Source organism: Tachypleus tridentatus, chromosome 8 (assembly GCF_004210375.1).
Source record: "Tachypleus tridentatus isolate NWPU-2018 chromosome 8, ASM421037v1, whole genome shotgun sequence".
Classification (NCBI taxonomy): Eukaryota; Metazoa; Arthropoda; class Merostomata; order Xiphosura; family Limulidae; genus Tachypleus; species Tachypleus tridentatus.
In genome coordinates this window covers 127,595,222-127,616,813 of record NC_134832.1, presented here as the reverse complement: position 1 = coordinate 127,616,813, position 21,592 = coordinate 127,595,222, and positions in this window count along the sequence as shown.

Below are 21,592 nucleotides of genomic sequence, written 5' to 3'. Positions count from 1 at the left end.
CATTAAAATTTACATCTAGTAACTTTCTATAGTATTGTAGATTGATATTCGACTGAATTAAAACTATACAGGCAATTAAGACACAAGTTTATGTTTTCATTAAAATTTCTACTTATTCTCAGTAATACACCATAAAACACTCTCCCAAAGATAAATTTTAAATCAATTCTGCTTCTTTTAGTGAATACTAATTATTAATATTGCAATCTTTATTCTTGTATTTAATTTGTATGCTTCACTACTGAACAGAAGTGAAGTCCAGTTATTTTGTTTTCCCTATACGGTGTTTCTGTAAGAACAAATGTGCTTCGAATTTATGGCGTAAAAATGCATCAGTGTAATATTATTCCCAACATTTTTGGTATTACAGTTTCTACTGTAATTTTGTAATTTATTTAATTTCATTCTACCTACCTTAACTAGTTGTGACATTAGAAAACTCTCCTTCACATCTCTTTTGTAGTTCATCACTTTTCTTTTTAAAGAACAGTCAGGTAAGTTCACGCCCACCTTTTGTCATTGGTGCAGAAATTATCACAAACATTGTATCCTGTGGTCTTACTTCATCCAATAGAAGAATGAAATACATTTATAAGGTTATTTATAGAAGATTAAAATCCAACTATTATTCTGGACAGAGTAATAAAACATTGTAACATTATACAATAATAAAACTCTTGCTTACATGCGTGATAGTGGAAATAAACTTTTTATCACGCGATGTGCAACCCGAAACTTCGCGAAATGTTTATCCTGTGAGCATCTAGAGTTGCAATAGAGGTCACGATTTTCCTTTTCCCCTCAGTTTCTAGTTTCAAATGTACAGAAAAAGTATTGGCAGCTGAATTTGTTGCGCGTGGTGGAGCAAAACGAAGGTGAAGAGGTCAAACGTAGATTCGACGTTTACAGAGTTATAAAGTGATGAATAGGGTTATAAACAGTTCTGTATTATCTATGACATCATGGAACGTCTTTTCGGTTCCTTGGTGATGCACTTTTAGATCCGAAAAAACGGTCGAATTTTACCTTCTACTGAGTACGACTTTTCTCAAAACGTTCATCCCGACCGATTTATTTACATTTATTCAGTTCGTAGACGTACTTGGTAGTTTGTAATTTCGTTTCCTATCGTACAAAATACATGATCAGTGTCATTGTTGGTGAAACATAAAGGTTAATTTAACTACATGTGTAGTAGGGTGGGAGAGGAATTTGACTGACCCCGGAGGATATCATCATGATATCCACAAGAAGGATGAGCACTGTCTGATGGTCAAAGAAAGATAAAATGAAAGGTAAGACAAATATTGAAAAAAGAATTAGCATATTAGACATTCTTTCCTTTATCTATTCAGTTTATATTGTCTTCATTTTTATGCGATTTATTATACCCTTCCTTGAGAACAATCACATTCCGGAAAAGTAGAACTTTTCAGGACTTCAGAAAAGAAAGTCCCCAGCTTGTAATACGTTTACGGATTTACAACGCTAAAATTAGAGGTTCGAATCCCTTCGATGGACTCAGCAGATAGCTTGATGTGGCTTTGCTATAAGAAAACACACACACACAGAAAAGAAGAAAAGAGTGAACACCACCAAATGAATAGTGTATGTTAAAGTAAGGTGCAAACTCTTAAGACTCCAGGCAAGTATTGCTATTAATTAGCAAGCTGTCTACGCACGTTGCTGACCAATCGCTATATAAAAGTCTTTGGACTAGAAAAATATTGAACAGAAATTACCACACAAGGCTGTAAATCGCTCATAGCCACCATGCATTGACCTCCCTATCAATTGCTGGCAACTCAAGTAATCACTGGTGCCATGGTGCCATTAAATTACATATAATTTAATAAAAAATATATTTTTTATGCTTCAAATTATACTTTTTATTTTATAGAGGGTCTTTGAACATCAAAGGCTAAACAACTGATATCAAGTAATGGTAATATAAAAAAAAACATAACAGGTTACAACAATATATTAATACAGTGCACAATGAATGCTCTAAAACAGGGGTGTGCAACATTTTTCGTCGGTGGGCCATATAACCAACTTCATCAATCAAGCGGGGCCACTTAAAAAACAAGCTTATTCGTGTACATGCACAATAAATTAAAAAAAAATTCTCAAAATGCAAGCAATAATATTTTATATTTTTGCATGAGTGATCATTTTAGTGCGACACTTGAAATTTAGAGTCCTTGCAGAGCTTGTCAATATCAGCTTTGACAGAAGTGGTTGCCACTCTTAACTGACTGGTCAAATGTTCATCAGTCAGCTGACTTCTACATTTGGTTTTGATGAGCTTCATTTTGGAGAAAAATTGCTCACAGCAGTAGGTGCTACCAAAAAGGGAGGCAATTCTTTGTGCATGACGGGACAAATTGGGAAACTTTTCACGTACACAGAGTTTGTAAAAGTCTAGCAAACTGTTTTCAGAGAATTTCCTTTTAGTGTCCATGTCAGCCTGCAGTTCAATGAGTTCCATTTGGCAATCATCAGGACTGTCTTCCACTGCCAAATCAAAAGGTTGAGCGAACAATTTCATTCTAATTTCAGTTTGTCTGAAATCTGGAAATCTGTTTGCAAACTCATCACGCAGCTTTTGTACACTGGTTCCATATTTGGTGCAATCCAGATTAGAAATTCCAGTTTCCTGGTTGCAAGACATGTAAAATGGGTCAATATGACTCTTCTCAACTGAACCTGGAAAAGTTCCAATTTCTTCTCAAAAGCACAAATATGCTCAAACAACTTATTCACAAGTCGACTTTTCCCTTGTAGTTTTAAGTTTAAATCAGACAGATGCTGTGTAATGTCTGTGAGGAATGCTAAGTCATTCAGCCAGTTCTCATTGCTCAAGAAGTCCACATTCTGACGTTTGCTCTCCATGAAGAACTTAATCTCCTCTCGCAGATTCCAGAATCTCTTCAAAGTAGCAGCTCTACTAAGCCAACGTACAGCAGAGAAGTACAAAACATCTGAATACTCACTGTCCAGCTCATCTAAAAAGTTTTAAATTGTCGATGATTTAATCCTCGTGTTCGAATATAATTTACGCATTGACGACATTTTTCATGACTTCTGCAAAATCCAGAACTTTGGTGCACAAGCTCTCTTGGTGAATAATGCAATGGCTTACAACTACGTCTTGTGCTCCAATTGCAGTTAGAAATTTCTTGGTGAATCCATTTGTCCTACCTGTCATGGAAGGAGCACCATCTGTTGTAACACCACATAATTTATAAGGATTCAGTTCAAACTTTTCTACAACCTTAAGCACTTGTTTTCAAATATCCTGTCCTGTGGTTGTGGAGGAAAGGCTTGCCATATCTAAAACTCTTCGAAAACATCAAAGCCTGCAGTAACAGCTCTGATGAAAATGACAAGTTGGGATGTGTCATTGATATCAGTGCTTTCATCCAAAGCCAGACTGAAAGCTTCACACGAATTCAATCTCTCTTTCAAAGTTTCTTTGATGTCCTCTGAAAGATCTTTTGTCCTGCGTGAGACAGTAAAGCGGAAAGGCTAGTTTGCTCCACCAAATATTTTTTCTCTGGACATGCATATTCTGTGAATATTGTTAAACAATTTTAATAAATTCTCCATCACTGAAAGGCTTTCCCTTTTCTGCCATACATTCACAAAGCTTAAAACTCAGTTTTGTCACCAGTTCTGAATTTTTCTTGAAAGTGGTAAAACACCTTGTTGCTTTTCAATGGATGTTTTAAATGTTCAATTTTGTCCTTTCGTGCCTGACCAACAATTTCATCAAACTGGGAGGAGTGCTTAGTTGCGTAATGTCGCTTAATATTGTACTCTTTCATGACTGCAATTGTAGTTTGACAGACGAGGCAGACAACACCTTGATTATGTGGGACAACAAGATATTTTGTGCACCATTCACTGTTGAATAACCTTCCCTCATCATCAATTTTTCGTTTCTTAACTGCTGACATTTTACTAGCCCTGAAATCAAAACAAAAATTATTCTCACGAAAATAGCAAAGTAGAAAAAACATAGAATTTATTTACACATGGAACCTCTTATGGACAGAAACACGTTTCTAAATTGGCATCCCGATCATAGCCTTCCGGTACTTAAATTAATTGAGAATAGCAAAATACAGTGTGACCTCGCCTATTCGCGGTTCGCCATTCGCGGCCCCGCATATTCGCGGGTTATGCGCGAACTGCGTTTTGTAGGTCACAGAGACTGAAAGGGCTTTTCGAGGAGATTTCTGTTGTATTTACTCAATCAAGCCGTTTTATCAATTGTCGTCTTCACCAAACAAGATTGGACTGCTATTGGCTGACTGCCTCAGCTTCCCAACAACGCAAACGGCAAAGCACAGCCCGGTAACGCACGGTACAATTTAGTGAAATACATAACAGTATGCAATATTGCTACATTATTACTGCATCAATGAGTATAAGTATCATTAGTGTTTGGGAAGCATTTCATATAGTATATAATCGCATACATATACGTTTTAAAACTGCATCCAATATTCGCGGTTTTTCGCTATTTGCGGGAGGGTAAAGAACGTAACCCCCGCGAATAACGAGGTCACACTGTACATAGAATCAGATGCATCTGAAAGCAAAAATTTTAATAAATTCAGTAAAGTCACAACAATATGCTAAATAATAATCAATTTACCTTCAATCTCTTGTAGTAACTGTAAAAGGTAATAAAATTTTCACCAATAATGAATGACGGACAGCAGAGGTTAGGGAAAATTGTCGCCAGCGGGCGAAGGCGAGGTTCAGGACATGACGTTGAGTCGTAGACAATACTGCTAGTGCACGTCACCTATTCATGCCCTAAGGAGGCCGACCAATCGAATTCGGCCTGCTCCTCTCTAGCAAAGATAATTTTAGAAGTTTGTCGAGTCATAGCCTGGGAATCCCGTAGGATCGATGCTTTTAAAAATATTCCATTTGCGTTGGATTACAGATCAGGCCACATGGTTAGATTACAACAACTAGGGCCACACTAAATGGCTTGGCGGGCCGGGTTGTGGCCCGCGGGCCGCCTGTTGCACACCCCTGCTCTAAAACTATGGTTAAATAATTATCATTGCTCATTACAAGAGTAAATGTAAATAAAATAAGTCTTACAGTAGAATAATAATTTTAAACGAGTAAGACATTGTATGTGTTAACAGAAGAGTACTTGGATTGAACCAGAAGAGATTCCTCCAATTGCCTACCATTAAACTTATCACAATTCTTTAAAATTTTATATTGTATGCTTTGCTGTAAATGATGCTATATATATTGATGTACGTTCTGCAATCAAATGTTTCTTAACAACGTTAACAGTGGCATGAATATGTCGTTTGAAACATCTATGAACCGAATGGCTTGATTAATTTATACGTGTAACTTTATAGACAGTGAGCACGATTTATCTAAGGTATTGGTCTTATCAAAGCACATTTTGGGTTTACCCAGATTGTTGTTATTGAAAGCAGAATGGGTATGTTTTAGTTGTTTTTTCATTGGGTTTATTTACGTATAGTTGAATATTTAAACCAACTCTTTCAGTCACTTGATGCAAATGTGTATATAAAACTTAGTCCCAAAGATAATAACCCATGTAACAGTATTTCTGTATGGTGTTTTCTTTTTAGCTGTTGTTTGTTAAAATCTGGTTATGTAGAAATTATGAAATACCTTAGTCATATAAATACATGGATATTCATTAGACAAGAAAAGGTGTGGAAATTAGTCGTGGCTTGTATCTTATCGTCATTGGTGTTTGAAATATTTTCGCTTTTTCTTAAGTTGACCAGTAAGTATTCCATGTTTAGTAGTTAGTGAATAGAGTGAGTAATAGTGTAGAATAATGGGTTAAAAGGATCCCATAACTTTCATAATTCACTATTAGTAACGAACATAGGATCAGGTGTAAGAAGCCTCATAATTCACTGATAATAATAAACAGACGATTGAATCCAACATGCTTCAAATTACTTGTAGTAATAAATCCCGCCTGTTTTCTGAATTTGTAGGATATTATTGAGCGCAAGAATCAACAAAGGACTATGTGCGTAGTGATTGTCAGTATTGTTGTCTTAGCTAAATTTCTAGTAACTCTCCTTTCACATTTATAAAAGGCAACCAATACAACGTGAATAAACGGTATATATTGTTGGTTTGTTACCTCTAGTGTCCTATAAACCTAACTAGCTATAACTGTGATTTACGCTTATTAATCGGGAAATTGCAAATCTTTGACCAAAACCGTTTATAGATTTGAAACATCACAAACCGTTTAACTTCTTCAGATCAGCTTCGGACGTTAGTAACTGTACGAAAACACTGTATAACTTGGGCCGTGAAAGATTCATGTGCAATAATAAAACAACTAACTTGTTCCATGTTAAGTGAATTGTACCTATATCAACTCAAAATTAATTTTCTCATCGTGAAATTTCGGTATAAAAGAAATATACAGTTCCTGACGAGATAGAAGCCAATATTGGTTGAAGGTTTCTTAAACTTTCGTATGTAAATCATTATTTTTAATATCCGTTTTTATAAATTCTATTATTATTTGTTTGTTAAAATTTGTTAAAATATATTTGTTTGAAGAAATAAATTTTGGATCTATTTTGATGACAAACATAATAAAGTTTACACGTATCGACATTTAATTAACTTCTAATTTAAAATTAAACTCAGATTCAAGCTACTTAAGGTTATAATATGTAAAATAGCAAATAGTGATCGAGATAAATTATGATACAGAGACATACCAATAACTTATACTAGCTCCTTTATTTATAGTTAAGATACCGCATGGGGTACAATGACAGTTATCTCAGACTATAAATTTGACTACTATGTTCATTTATTGAGAACCCTTATTATACGCCTTTTATTTTTGATTATTTTGAATGCGTCCCTAATTTAGCAGTTTAAAACTAGAGAGAAGGCAGTTAGTCATCATTATTTACAGCCAACTCTTGGGCTACATTTTCATCAGCAAATAGTGTGATTAACCATCACATAGTATTACCCTCACGGATAAAAGTGCGAGCATGTTTAGTGTGATGGGGATTCGAACACTCAGATTATCAGTCGAGTGCCATGATGGTATGGCTAAGCCGGACCCCATTAGTTTAGTACAGGGGTGGGCAACTCCATGGCCACTTTCCACATGTGGCCAGTAGATGGCATAATTGTGGCCAGCTTGAGTTTAGAAATAATCTTTTTCCATCATTTATTTTTCTTATCGCAAATTTGGTAATCAGCAACTTCACTGCCACACGTCATCGCTAATGTCGCGCATTTCATCACTGCTATAGACTCCACCCATTTTTTAACATCAGTTTGGTTCAGATGTTTGTTATCGAGTGAGCGTTGTTTTACATGCGCTTGCAAACATATTTTTATTGTACAACTTTCAAGTGTTTAAACATGTTATTGTTAATCCCATGATATGGATAAGTGGATAATTCAAAACGAAAGAATCCAGATGATGGTGAACACTCAGAAAATAAAGACAATTTAATTCATTCTGGTATTACTGACGAAAATAGAATGGTGCATGACTGTAAAAACGTGAAACGAGAATTTAATGAAAGTTGGGAGTTGAAATTTGTAGTGACTGAAGCAAATAATAAGTCAGTGTGTCTTTTGTGTAACAAAGTTTTTATGAATAATAAAATATACAACCTTAAACAACAATTTTCAAAACGAATTTCATGTAAAATTTCCAGTTCATAGCAAAATTCGTATGAATTAAATTAGCTGTTTGAAAGCACAACTTCGTGAACAAAAAGAAGGTCTAAAAAAATTTTTGTCAATGAAAAAACTTGTTACGTTAGATAGGTATAAAGTAGTCTGGATTCTAGCTCAAAAAACAGAAATCATTTTCTGATACTGAACGAGTAAAAAATATTGATTGTGGTCATTGAAACTCTGTTGGAGAATATGATTCAAAAATAAAAGATGATATTCTTCAAAAGGTAAATAATTTCAATTAAGTCGAAGAGCAATTGTCCGCAGAATGCTAGAGTTAGTGAAAGACATAGAAAATCTGTTTCTTGAACAACTAAAAGACTGTTTGTATTTTTCTTTAGCACTAGATCGATCAACAAATGTTAGTGACACTGTACAGTTGGGTTCGATATGTAACTTTAAATCTTCAAGTGAGGGAAGAAATGTTTGGCCTTTGTGGATTACGAGAACCAACATGTGGAAAAAAATCTTTGAAAAAATTTTTGAAATGTCAAGAAAATTCAATCTGGATTTTATAAAACTGGTTTCTGTCACAACAGAAGGTGCTCCTGCCATGACTGGGGCGAAATTATGATTTGTTTCTCTTTTGAAGCAGCATTTAATTGAAAATAATGTGAAGTCCACACTGCCATCTTTCCATTGCATTTTGCATCAGGAAAATTTATGTGCTCAGATGTCTAAAAGTGATGAATTGACACATTTGATGGGCATTGTTGTAAAAAAAAATGTGAATTATATTAGAAGTGGAAGCTCTCTCATCCATCAACAGTTTGTTGAGTCTTTGAAGAAAAGCAGTAACTGTACTTTTGATGATCTTACTGATTTTGCAAATGTAGGATGGTTAAGTAGAGGAAAAGTCTTGGGACGATTTACTTCCTCATTTCCTCAAATAAAAGAATATCTTACTGGAAAAGGTAAGATGGAAAATTTCTCTGAAATTGAAACTTTGTCTTGACAGTGTCATTTGCACTTTCTGTGCGACATGACGGCTCACTTGAATAATTTGAATACAAAGCTTCAAGGAAGAGGTAAAATAATAAGCGAGCAATCACAGTCTATTCATGAATTTAAAGTAAAGCTAAACCTTCTTGTGAAACAATTACAAAAGAATGATTTGACACATTTTGTAAAGTTGAATAGTTTTCTAGAAAATAATAAGGACTATGATTTCTCTGATCCTAAAGACGATCTTCATGTAAACTGAATCAAAAATCTATCTCAAAAATTTGAATCACATTTCTCCGAATTTAAATATTTGAATTTTTGCATGATCCATTTCAATTTGACTTAGGTAATTTCAGTAAGGAAATTACATCTTTTTTGTCTTTGGATAAGTGTGGATTTGAAGACGAGATGCTTACCCTGCAAAGTGTAGAACACATAAAAGGTAAACAAAAAGGTGACTCACAATTCTGAAAAATGAGAGTCTTCCAAACTTAAAGATGGCAATTTCAAAATTATTTCGAGTCAGAGCTAAGATGCTTGTTGAGCGTAGATATTAAGCCAAATTTCACGAAACTTGTTGATGAAAATCCTCATCAATTTTCACGTTGAAGGTTAGTCGAATGCAATTATTTGATTAAACCAACATCTTTCATTTTTTTTAATAGTGTGGCTAACGTTGTTTTCATTAGCCATAGTTGTGGTCACTTTGAAAAATAAATTGTCCACCCCTGCCTTAGTACAAGTACGTGGGAATTTCAAATAATGTGATGTATAATCACCTTGACTTGTTACGTTGTTAACAGGATCGGTGAAACTTTGCTATAGTTTCGATATTTAAATTTTGTGATGTTTTGGAAGAAACATTTTGATAAAATATTCTCCATTACTAACACTTTTGCACAGTACTGTAATAACACGAAAAGAAGGAACACCATCTCAAACACAGCAACTAATTATTAATTGTCTTGACAAAAATCTTTAACAATAAATTTACTTATTCTTGGTTACAATTTCATGAAAATCATCTTGAAAAAAAACGGTGTGTTCCAAGGAAAGAATTTGATAATGCAAAAGTTTACGACACTTATAATAAACAACACTCGTTAATTATATAAAAACGGCCCGGCATGACCAGGTGGGTTAAGGCGTTCGAGTGGTAATCCGTGGGTCGCTAGTTCAAACCCTTTTAGCTGTGGGGCGTTATAATGTGACGTTCAATCACACTATTCGTTGGTAAAAGAGTGGCCTAAGAGTTGGCGGGGTTGGTGATGACTAGCTGCCTTCCCTCTAGTCTTACACTGCTAAACTATGGACGGCTAGAGCAGATATCCCTCGTGTAGCTTTATGTGAATTTCAAAAACAAACAAACAATATTTGTTTAAAATGAGAAATAAAGGTTTCGGAGTTCTATAGGTTACATTTTTGGTAACTTGAGCAAAATGTAAAAAAATATATATGTATATTAATCTCGTTCACTATTCAGAAAGAATGTTGAAACTTTGAATATCGAACGAGTAACTGTGCTCACCCGAAAAAAAAATACTGATTATATCAACCAAGTAAAGCAACACTTCATCAACATCAGCAAATTATCTTCACAAACCATTGAAAAAATTATACACGTACATCTAAACCAACATACAATGATAAAGAACTAACTGTAAAACCTTACAATGTTGTAAACCTTAAATTCTTAAAACAAAATACAATATTCTATTGAACATTAAATTCATTGAAAATCAATAAAAGTCGGTTGTCTGTTATAAAACTATAACTTCTTTTAGTAAGCAATAAGTCATTATTCCTAAAAATAATCACTCATCTAATCTGTCTAATCTAATTTTTTTGCATCACGATTTGTCTGATGAAGGACTTATACGTGAAATATTGCAAATTAATATAAATATTTTGTCATAGACATGTGTTGTTACTTATTTTGATTATTTTTCATCATAAGTTGACCAGGACTACAACGTTCGCTCTTCTTCAGTGTATAATGTGCTAAATGAGCTGTTAGGTAAACCTATTTTTGGTATCGCTACTAACAGCACGCTTGACTGATAACTTTGTATTACTCACAGGTCAGGACAACTTTTTAAGATACGTGTAGCAATTCATAAATAATTTAACATTTAAAGGGGGAAAAAGTAACTTGTTAACTAACAAATATGATAATGAGTGAGTTATTCAGATGAGAAATAGTCAACTAGTGATAAACCAACTTATAATTCACTTGGCTGATGGTAGATTGAAATTGTGAGTTTGGGTACTTAAAATAAATAAAAAAAAGTATGAAACAATTGAGTGCAATGGAACATTAGAGAACTATGAAAACGACATAAAGCTGAGTAACAAGAACTGGACTGTAATCACTGTAGTGAACCACAAATGAGTAGGTACACAGTGATGGAAGAAGAATTGTCAATATGACAAGTGTGGAATTACAGTTAGAATAACTGGTGTTACATTCATAATGGCCTAAATTAATGTGAAATTTGAGTATCCATAAGAGGAGTATAATAACAGAGACTGAAAGATTTCACAACATAGACAGGTTCGTGGTGAAAACATCAGCCATCCTGTTGTGTTTCTCATCATAGGAAGATGTATATGTACATTCAAGTTATGGAAAAACAATAGAATAACAAGCTGAGTAAGCTAGAATTTTCTGCACAATTGTGTAAAAAGATGTACAGCGATGGTAGAGAAAAGTGTAGGTTCAGGGTAAATTATAGATATGCTGCGTGTAAATTGGAAGACTGCAGTTGTTTGTGATATTGCCAAATGGACCAATCTGATATGATTAGGATACAAAACAAGTTGAAATCACCATTGCTGTACATGGAAAATAAACAAGTTATATTATTGGTTTTGTTTGTTTTTTGAATTTCGCGCAAAGCTACTCGAGGGTTATCTGCGCTAGCCGTCCCTAATTTAGCAGTGTAAGACTAGAGAGAAGGCAGCTAGTCATCACCACCCCCCGCCAACTCTTGGACTACTCTTTTACCAACAAATAGTGGGGTTGACCGTTACATTATAACGCCCCAACGGCTGGAAGGGCGAGCATGTTTGGTGCGAGCGGAATTCGAACCCGCGACCCTCGTATTACGAGTCGAACACCTTAACACACTTGGCCATGCCGGGCCTAAATATCGGTTTTGAATAATTCACATCAATAACTAATATTAAAAGTTAAAGACGAGTATATATTCATCATATGTAAAAGTTATGTTTATTTTAAAGTCTGCTGTTATTTTACTACACACAATTTTATATTATTAATGATTACATTGAATTGTGTACTGTAAGGAAGATCTGTTGTCTTTTTACCTTAATATTGTAAGGTTTAAGGTAAATATAACTTATATAGTGGATTGATATTGTTTTAATTAAAGTAAACAACGTGTTTAGGATCATTATGTATGAAAAATATTAATCTGAAATAATTAGGTACAACCATAAAGGAACCAGAAGTGAAAGGATTTTGCAAGGTATTACTTATTTTATTTTAGCAGTATCTATATGTGTTATAAAGTATCGGTGTTGAGATAGATACATGGAAGTTGGTCGTTGAAGTTGGCCCGGCATGGCCAAGCGTGTTAAGGCGTGCGACTCGTAATTTGAGGGTCTCAGGTTCGCAAACCCGTCGCGCCAAACATGCCCGCCCTTTCAGCCGTGGGGGCGTAATAATGTGACGGTCAATCCCACTATTCGTTGGTGAAATTAGTAGCCCAAGAGTTGGCGGTGGGTGGTGATGACTAGCTGCCATCCCTCTAGTCTCACACTGTTAAATTAGGAACGGCTAGCACAGATAGTCCTCGAGTAGTTTTGTGCGAAATTCAAAAACAAAACAATGGTTGTTGAAGAATTTTCCATTACAAAATCTTTTTCTTTCAAATAAAATGGAATGCAACAAGCAGGCCTGATATGGCTTAGTAGTGAGGGCACTTCACTTGCGACCTGAGGGTCTTGAGTTCAAATCCCTGTCACTGAACAAACTTTTACAATATGGGTGTAATCTGGGTGAGGCACTTAGATGAGACGATTCTTGGCTTACAAAAGTGCCAATCAACCCCAAATTATTTGGAATTAAGTTCATTGTAGGGAAGAAGACAGAATGAAACAATTATCTGAAGGAGAAGAACCTTATAAAAAGATTATTCATCATCAGTTTTATTATTTTTGAAACTCAGTAACAGATGCAAGTTTGAAATATTCAGTGTCAAGTTATGTATAAATGATAAATGTCTGTAAAGAAACTGTATTTTTAACAAAAAAGAAACCAGACATCAATGGTACGCAAGAGTGCAAAAAGAGTTTACTGGAAAGCCAGATTTTAAATAACCATATGGATTTATCTTAGCAAATAAAAATTTTGTTTTCTTTCACAATGACAAAGTGAGATACGAAGTTGCAAAGTCGTATCATATGTATTGAGAGAAACTTATAAGTAGAAAAACTAAAGTTCCTAAAGCAGGATTTTGATGCCAATAAAACACGCGTGAAGTCAAGAGTTACATGAACCTACAGCTATGATACCCAGAAATGAACAGATGGCTCTAGGAGTTAAATGACAATGAGCTATTTTTTTATGAAGAATCACATGCTTTGTTGTGGTTATGGAATCTTAAAAACTATCTTGTTACAGTATTATAAAAACTGGTCTAGAATCACAGCAACCTGCATTGCTGTTCAGAGAGTTTTCAGTTAACTACAAGATTAGTTCCTTCTACCAATATTGAATTTTCAGTATCCAACTTCCATATAAGTGAGCATGGTTTCTCAGACATAAACCTAGAAACATAGAATTTTTGTACATGTATTAAGATGAATGCTAAACAAAGACAACTATCTCAATTAACTTGTTATTAAAAGTAATTCATCTGATGTTGAGAATGCTAGAAGTATACAAAAATGATTTAGCCTGTTAATGACATTTTATTTTTATGTCATTTCCATTATATGATGTGTAAAAATTTAAATTTTTATACCTTTGGAAATCTTCATCTAAATTCCTGGAGTTGGTAATCTTATGTACCAAAAAGTGCTTAATTAATGGTTAATTAATTAATTAACAGAACTACAATCCCTTTTCCGAAACCCTTGGGGCCAGTTGTGTTCCGGAATTTTGAATTTTTCGTATTTTAGAACAACTGTATCACCCCAGTAGGGTCCAGGGCAGCACCCCATAATACATACAGTAGTTCTGACACCATATTCTTCAGTAAGACACCACACAGACACACCACAATCAAGCTTCTGCAGTAACTCCACTTTCTGTTATTGATAACATCAGATGCTTCCTTTTCGTTTTCTCACTGTTATCCATATGGGTATCTGCAGCTCTTTTTGACATATTCACAGTGAAATTAAACACAACGACACAAAATGAAAAGCAACAAAAAACAAACAGCAGACACAAGTGTGGCTAATAGGAGCGCTGAGACACAACTGACGCGCCTGTCAGACTGCTGGGCGGCTGGACCACGTCCCCACGTCATACCTGAGTGACGTGGGTTAAGTGGGTGAGGTGTTGGGCCAGCTGTTATACTGACGCTCCACACTACACGAAAAAACTTCGGTTTTCAGAGTTTCTCGAATTTCGGAACTTCGGATATAGGATTGCGGACCTGTACTACCTTCTCTTTCAGACAAACCTTTAGGGCAAATATCTTCCTTTTTCATTCAGAAGGTACTAAATGGACTTGCTGGCTCTCCAAAGCCAGTCGAAATGCTTCGCTCTAGTGACATATTGGTGGAAACATCCACATCTCAACACAGTGAACTCCTCTTGTATTCAAAGGCGATTGGGGATATACCTATTAAGGTTATATCTCATGCTACTTTGTATTCGTGACGAGGAGTTATTGTTAAAAGAGATTTGAAGAACATCCCACAGTCGGAGATTCTCGCTGGTTTCTCCACCCAAGGAGTTTTTCTATGAGGCGTATTTCCACTCGCAAAGATGGAATTATGATGCCGACCAATATCCTCATTTTAACATTTACATCACCGCGTCCGCCTGTCACTATCAAGGCAGGTTATGTTAATTGCAAGGTACGGTCATACATTACAAACCCTCTCAGATGTTTCTAGTGTTAGCTGTTCGGTCACTCGAAAACATCATGTCGTGGTTCCTTGATATATGCTCGCTGTGGTGGCAAAGACCACGATGCCTATAAGTGTGAAACGGATCCTCATTGCGTCAATTGCAATGGCTCTCACCCATTCTACTTTCGTTCTTGCCCTAAATGGTTGGAAGAAAAGAGATGCAGAATTTAAAGACGATTCAAAACATTACTTACTCTGAGGCTCTAAAGTTGCTGTTCACCATTTCATCTCGGACGTATGCTGTTGCATTTCGTTCCACTAGTACAGATCTCTCTGTGCCTCCAAAAGAATCGTTCTAAAACTAAATGAAAAGTGTTTTGATCTCCATGGTTAAAAATGTTGATGAATCAACTTCAACAACCATCTCTGTCTCTAACATACATTCCAACAAATCCAAAGATCCACATCCTTTGGTTCCAGGTACAGTCATTTCCTCAGGTACATCTTCTTCTCCCACCCCAAGATGCAAAACGATCATTCGTTCATGTCCTCAGTTGCTGAAATCCTCTTCCAACGACAAAGACCTGCTCAATCAACCCAAGGCAGAATCCATGGAGGTCGTCAGACCTCTCTCGAATGAAGACAATAAAGAAAAAAGACGTGGTCGTAAACAGAAGGGCTTTCCACCCAATTCTCCTACACATAAATAAAAATGGCCACCTTGATACAATGGAACTGTCGAGGTTTACGTTCAAATCAGGATGACATCAAAACACTGATTGCTTCCTACCATCCTGTATGTTTTTCCTTAGAGGAAACATTTCTAAAACTTGCCGTTACAGTCACCTTTTGGCAGTTTTCTTTGTAGAGAGATGACAGGCTGTGTGATGGACGAGTACATGGAGAGGTAGCAGAGCACTGTTGGTTGATCAGCATGTGCCCACCCTGTCTTTGCCACTCGACACACCCTTAAAGGCCATAGTCATCCGTGCTTCCTTGGGTCGTGTCATTACTTTGTTCTCTCTATCTGTCGCTTGGAGAGACCTATGATCAATCATATCTTGATGCTCAAGTTGAAAAGTTGCCGTCTCCCTTTTTAATCCTGGGGGACTTTAATGGGTATCATCCCCTCTGGAAAAGTGCTGTTATTGATAGGAAGGGTCGCTCTGTAGAGTGTATGCTCTCTGATCACAACCTTTCTCTTTTGAATACTGGATCTCATACTTATTTTCATGCATTTCATCTGTCCTTTACTGCTATTGATCTCTCAATTTGCTCCCCTTCACTATTCTCCCATTTTTCATGGAGGGTGGACAATAATCCATGAGGCAGTGATCATTTTCCTATACTTTTGGGAGAGACTGACCGTGGTCAATGCCACCTGACCTGCCTGCCCCGGTGGAAGCTGGATCAAGCAAACTGGCTCTCTTTCACTGCTCTCACAGAATTTGATCCTGCCATTGTCTGTAAGCTATCACTAGACGACTGTGTGGCAGCAGTAACTGACTTTATTATAGAGGCAGCTGTTCAATGTATTCCTAAAACTTCGCCACGTTTTCACGATATCGTCGTCCGTGGTGGAATTCTGCCTGCCACATGACACGGAAGGCAAATAACGGGCCTGGAATATATTTCGTTGGTATCCCACACTCTCGAACCGCATTGCTTTCCAGCTGGCTCATGCACATGCTTAGTGAGTCAGACATCAAAGTCAGAAGGAGTATTAAATTTACAACCAGCATATCTTCTATCACCAGTTTCAAAGTCATATGGGACAAGATTCGATAGGTCAGTGGGCAATATAATTCTGTCCCCTCTCGATCTTACTCTCTGATGGCCAGGAAGTAGCTGATACCCAGAGCATCGCCGATACTCTAGGAGAAAGCTTTTGCTAGGTATCTAGCACTTTTGCTTCATCCTCCACCTTTTTAGCCATCAAGATTCGGGCCGAGTAATCACGTCTTTCTTTTCGAGCTGATTGTCTCCATGACTATAATCATCCCTTTACACTGGTGGAACTCAAACTTTCCCTTCTTCGGTCTGGCAGTATATCGGTCGGACTTGATGATGTACACTACAAAATGCTGCGCCATCTATCTCCTTCTTCTCTTGCTATTCTTCTGATTGTTTTCAACCGGATCTGGCAGGAGAATGTTTTTCCTGATTTCTGGCGTCAAACTATTGTCCTACCTTTCACTAAGCCTGGGAAGGATCCCAAGATTCCTTCAAACTACCGTCCAATTGATTGGACAAGTTGTCTCTGAACGATCTTAGAGAAGATTGTTAAAGCTCGTCTTGTTTGGTTCCTCGAATCAAACAATGTCCTCTACCCACCAAGTGTGGTATCCGACGGAAGCGTTCCTCCATGGACCACGTGATTCGACTTGAAACGTCAATCAGAGAAGCCTTTCTCAAATGACAACATCTTGTATTAATATTCATTGACATTGAGAAGACTTATGATACAATATGGAGATATGGCATTTTGCGAGACCTACATTTATATGGGTTACGTGGCCATTTGCCCATTTTTATTAAAAAACAAAAACCATGGACAGGTTCCTGTGGGCTCAACACTTTCCCGTTCGCGGAACCTCTCAGGGCTGTATTTTGAGTGTCACACTTTTCAGTATAAAGATTAATGCCATCATCAACAACTCCCTCTTATTGTTGCAAACAGGCTCTATGTTGACGACTTTTATATTTCTAGTCAGTCATCGAAGATGAGGTATGTTGAGTGGCAGCTGCAGGCTGCCATCGATTGTTTACTGAAGTGGACTACAGCAAACGTTTTAACTTCTTTCTCTTTAAAATCGTTTCCATGCACTTTTGCCACCAACAAAGTATTCACCCTGATCCTGAACTCCGTATCGGTGAAGTTGTGCTACCTGTGGTCTCTGAGACAAAGTTCTTGGGGCTTATCTTTGATCCTAAGCTGATCTTTATGCCACACATCAAGCTGCTATGGGTCAAATGTACAAGAGCACTGAACATCCTCCATGTCCTCTCTTCCACCACTTGGGGAGTGGGTCGATGTTTTGTGCTAAAGATATATCATGCTCTTATTCGATTGAAACAAGACTATGGATGACTGGTCCATGGCTCTTCCAGGACTTTGGCCTTAAAGATGCTGGACCCCATTCATCACCAAGAACTTCGACTCTGCACTGGGGCTTTCCGCACCTTCCCAGTTAAGAGCTTATGCTTAAAATCTCATGAACCTTCTCTGCACCTTCGCCGTTTGCAACTGTCTTTACTATATTCTTTGAAAGTTCGTTCCTTACCAAAGCATCCCACCTGAGGATGTGTTTTCCTTCCTCAGTGGTTCATACTTTTTCAGAACAGTCGATCTGTTATTGCTCCTTTTGGCCTTCGCATCCAGGCGCAATTGGATGAATTGGGCCTGTCCTTGGATGACATTGCAGAATCCACTGGTCAGCCTGTCCCACCATGGCTTATTACAGTCCCCAAATGTGACCTTTCTTCAAGTCATCTGAAAAAGGCAGATACTCCGGTTGGAAGTACTGTCTTTTATTTACTGAACATCTTTCGAACAATCTTTCCATTCCTATTTATACAGATGGTTCAAAATCAAGTAATTGTGTGGCATCTGCCATGGTTTGTTGTGGTTCGGGGGTTGTGTGCAGAATATCCTCTATAGCTTCCGTGTTCACTGCTGAACTGTAAGTCATTTCTCTTGCCCTGGATCACATAGAAACTAAGCACTACTTATACTGACTCGCTTAGTTCTCTACTGGCCCTGGAATCACTTCACGTTAGTTCACACCCTGTTCTTGTTGATATTCAAAACTGACTGGCCCATTTCTCTTTAACATCTACTTCTATTCAGTTTTCCTGGATGCCAGGCCACGTTGGTATTCACGGGAACGGGCTCGCTGACACCGCAGCTAAATCTGTCTTCTCTGGCACTATCACTGCTGTACCTCTTCCATACATGGACTATGGTCCTTTATCCAAGGCTCGGCTCCGTGCCAGTTGGCAATGACTTAAAGTAAGCAACGTAATAACAAGCTTTTCTTAATAAAACCCTCTATTGGTCGTTTTGTTATCGTAAGGATCGGAAAGAGGAAGTTGTTCTAACTAGACTACGCATTAGTCACAGTTTTTTAACTTATCGTTTTCTTTTATCTGAGAATGACGCACCAGTGTGTTGTCTGTGTAACACTCAGGTCACAATAAGCCAAATTTTACTGTCTTGCCGTCGTTCTGACTCTCAACGATGACACCATTTTAAACATGTTCTGTCCCAAGGTTTATCCGTTACGTTAGACAGTGTTATTGGTGATGGTGACACTGTCCATCTTAGATGTATTTTCAGTTTTTTAAATGCCATTAATCTTTCAACTGCTATTTAAGTTTTTTTTAATTTGTACATTAACCTTTTTTAATATGATTATTTTTTAAGAATCAAAGCACATCTAGTTTGATTTGAAATTAGAAAACGAGCATAACGTCAAATAACTCGGAACCAGAACTGAAAAGCCCAACTTCAGGTGACTAACGCTAATTTTTTAACTTACCCATTAGTCATCCTGGCGAGTTATGATTACGCTACAACTTGTATTACTGTAGTTTTTCTCTTACTGCTGTAGACTAGATGTAAAAATTTGATTTAATGCTATTTATGTTTTTAATTTAAAAATTAAACTTTGTTTTGTTTTAACTTAATTTAGTTTTATGAATTTTAATAATTTTACCTTAATTTTAATTGTTTACAGGATGTTTGGTGCAGATAGCCTAGTTGCTTTGCGGCTTAAAAAACAAACCAAATAAACAATTTATGGTTTGTTTTTCTTCCAGAGCTTATTTTGTATTGATGATTTGTCTGTATGTTTTTTTTAAATTTCGCGCAAGGCTACGCAAGAGCTATCTGCGCTAGCCATCTCTAATTTAGCAGTTTAAGACTAGCGGGAAGGCAACTAATCATCACCATCTACCGCCATCTCTTGGGTTACTCTTTTACCAACGAATAGTGAGATTGACCGTCACATTATAATGCTCCCACGACTGAAAGAGCGAACATGTTTAGTGAGACGGGGAGTTGAGCCCACGACACTCGAATTACGAGTCTAGCGCCTTAACCACCTAGCCATACTGGGCCATATCCATCGTCTTAACCACCTAGCCATGCCAGAAAGGATCAAGACAAAGGAGAATATAATGGAGACCTATTTTATTCATCTATTTCTCTCTCCTCCGAATAAAAGCGTACACCCCTATTCTGTCATTATAGCGAAGCAATACATCATAATACATTGTCTGTTTTATTTTCAGATGTCAAGAAGTTAACCATAGATAAAAGAAAAGACAAAGAATGGAAAGAGAAACAAGTTGATTCCTTCCAACCAGTCAGATAGATAACACCAATTCACATTTTGGGGTTTTATGTTTAGCATATACTCATTTCTAAGTAAACTATTTCTTTTCACCCATTACAATGGTGGAAAAAATTGATATTTTTCTAGGTTCCGATAATATTTTACGACATTATGCATTGTGTAAGTATCTAAAATCAGTGTAAAACGGTTATGGATATTGTGAGGTCTAAAATTACTCATATTTCAGTAATCCAAACATCTACGTATGAAAGCAACATGGCACACGAGTTACAGTAGATGGTCAACAACCAACATCTACGTATGAAAGCAACATGGCACACGAGTTACAGTAGATGGTCAACAACCAACATCTACGTAGATGGTTACAGTAGATGGTCAACAACCAACATCTACGTATGAAAGCAACATGGCACACGAGTTACAGTAGATGGTCAACAACCAACTGGCAAATGCGAAAATATTTTGTGAGTAATAAAACCTAGGTTTAAAGATACCGCCACTAATGTAATTGATAAAACGTGGCCACAAAGTATCCTCCTTGTTTTAATATTTAGTTGTGTCTCCTCTGACCTTGATAACTGTTTGACATTGCTGTTACTTAGAGTGTACGAAGGACTTAATGTAAACAGGTGTGAGTTCATGACGCCATAAGTGGGTTAGGCAAAGCTGTATTTCCAAGGTGCCTTTCGGTTTCTTCTCTTACACTTTATTACCTATTACCTTCCAGTAGTTGTCGATATGGTTGTGATCTGTGCTGTTGCCTGGTCAATATAGTGCTTTGATCCTCTTCCTGAAGCAATGAAATAAAATCTAAGATGTATTTTCGAAAATTCCTTTTCATTTCACGTCTACTGCACAGAGGGTGTGGATACCACCACCTGTTTTAGTTCACATCAGAGACATTCTGGGATGTGGATTGATCAGTTCCACCGAAGTGATTCCGAATCTGGGACTCGAAAATCTCTGTGTACTTATCGGCATGTGACAGTGCGTTTCAAGAAATGTAGGTGTTCTAAACCCTAGCCATGGCTGCATTTCCATATCATCTAACCCTGTAGATACCTTACGGTTGTTTTCAAATAAAGTAGAAAAAACTCTTCTCTACATCATCTTACAAAGCGCTTCCCGTCAAACCCGTAAGAGTTGAACTTTGAGTCATCTAAGATCGATTTACTAGGCATTGTGTCAGTCTAGACAACATGCCCTTTGGTCCAGTTGAGCCACCATCTTGTTAGTGAGGAAATATTTCTTTCTTGGCCGTCTTGCCAGAAGACTGGCTGAATACAGGTAAGACCAAACAATGCGCGCTGTGACAGTGACTCGTGGAGTTTTTTTTAGGTCTGTGGACAACAGTAGACGATTCTAGAGGCTCATGTGTTTCAGAACACGACTGTCACCTGCTGTGAAGACTCTCCCCCTTCCGTCTTTTTACACAGCCAGTCTCTCTATTCTCTATATTTCTGCACCAAGCGGTTCAC